Below are 1977 nucleotides of genomic sequence, written 5' to 3' on the forward strand. Positions count from 1 at the left end.
CCTCCCCCTCCCTCCTCCCCTCCCCCCTCCTCCCCCTCCCCGTCCCCCCTCCTCCCCTTCCCCCTCCCCCTCCACCTCCCCCTCCTCTGTCCCCCCTCCCCCCGCTCCCCCTCACTTCTCACCCTCCCTCCTCCTCCTCCCTCCTCCCCCTCCCTCCTCCCCCTCCCTCCTCCCCCTCCCTCCTCCCCCTCCCTCCTCCCCCTCCTCCCTCTCCCTCCCTCCCTCCTTCCCTCCCCCTCCCCTCCCCTCCCCTCCCTGTCCCCCTCCCCCTCCCCCTCCCCCTCCCCTCCCCCTCCCCCTCCCCCTCCCCCTCCCCTCCCCCTCCCCCTCCCCCTCCCTCTCCCTCTCCCCCTCCCTCTCCCTCTCCGCCTCCCCTCCCTCTCCCTCTCCGCCTCCCCCTCCCCCTCCCCCTCCACCTCCCTCTCCTCCCCATCTCCGCTGCCTTTCAATGTAGCCAGTCAGACATTAACTTCCACGTTGTAGTTTAACACCAGCACCAGTGTCAGGAGGCTCAGTCTGGACACAAAATTCCACTGCATAGCACCAAGACTGAAGGGACAGAGAAATACACGCACAAAAACAGCAAAAGAGGTTGTTTGTACACGTGTATGGACGGTCACGGAATTGATCACTGATGTTTTAAAGGCGTTTTCTCGTGTAAATATGTTTGTAAATATAATTCCTGCTATGTAACTGTGCTCTCTGTTGTTCAAAGATGTTCACTGTTGTTGTGCAAAGTATTTCACTCTTTTTCCTGCTGTGCTCTATGACTTAGAGGTTTACAGCATGGAAACAGCCCCATCGGCCCAACTTGTCCATGCCGTCGAGTTTTTTACCACCGAGCTATTCCCATTGCTCATGTTTGCCCCATATCCCTCCACACCCATCTAACCCATGTAACTGTCTCAATTGTTGTTGAGAGATGATTTCTGCTGTTGTGTAAGATGCTCCCCTGTTGTTGTAAATGTGTTTCAGCCTGTGCAAATGTTTTTTTCTGTTCTTTTAATATATCCCCTGCTCTGCAAACGTGTTCTCTATTGTGTAAGAAGATTCTCCGTGAAGATGTTTCTGTCAGTAAATTTTTGTATGTTGTGTTAAGATTTTCCCTGTTTAGTGTAAAACTCTTGCATATAAAAGTGATTCACGACAGATCGGGGTTTTTTGGGGAAAAGAGAAGCCGATGTAAATACCTGTCTGCATCCTGCACCGAAAAGTCACAAACGTTGTTGTCAAGTCGTTTCATTATCAGTGATAATGGGAATAGCAGAGGATGGTTTCGATCCATTGACTTCTGGGCTATGGGCCCAGCACGCTTCCGCTGCGCCACTCTGCTACGCCAACGGCTATCTGTCTATCAATGTAGTCAGGCAGATTTTCGCCCCTGTATCGTTTAATACTGGTTCCAGTGTCAGGAGGCTCAGGCCCTGCATCACACCCAGAATACAACAGAGAAAAACACACAATAGCAGTAAGCTAAATTGTCTGGACATATAACGACAGACAAAGGTGATGGGAAACCGCATGACACGGAATTGGAGAATCTATCACTATATTTCAATGAATTTTCTGTTGCAAATACATGTTTGCAAATATATTTCCTCCTGTGTAACTCTGCTCTCTGTTGTTGAGAGGTGTTTTCTGCTGTTGTGCAAAATGCTTCCCTGATGCTGTCAATATCTTTCTGATTGTATCGATACGGTCCATCTTGTGTAATTAAAAAAAAATGCTTTGTTAATATATGCCCTGCTCTGTAAACGTGTTCCCTGTTGTGTGAAAATATTCTCCGTGAAGCCGTTTTCTGTTCGGCAGAAAGTTAATTATCTGGTCTCATGTTGTTCCATGTTGGGTTAAAATGTCGCATGTTGTGTGAAGATGTTTTCTGTTCTTGTATAAAACACTGGTTAAACTGCAACTGGATAACGATCGCCCAATTTCGACTGCATTTTACCCTCTGTTAGTGAATGTGATTTGCGGATT

The sequence above is a fragment of the Mustelus asterias genome, unplaced genomic scaffold (genome assembly GCF_964213995.1).
Source record: "Mustelus asterias unplaced genomic scaffold, sMusAst1.hap1.1 HAP1_SCAFFOLD_76, whole genome shotgun sequence".
Lineage (NCBI taxonomy): Eukaryota > Metazoa > Chordata > Chondrichthyes > Carcharhiniformes > Triakidae > Mustelus > Mustelus asterias.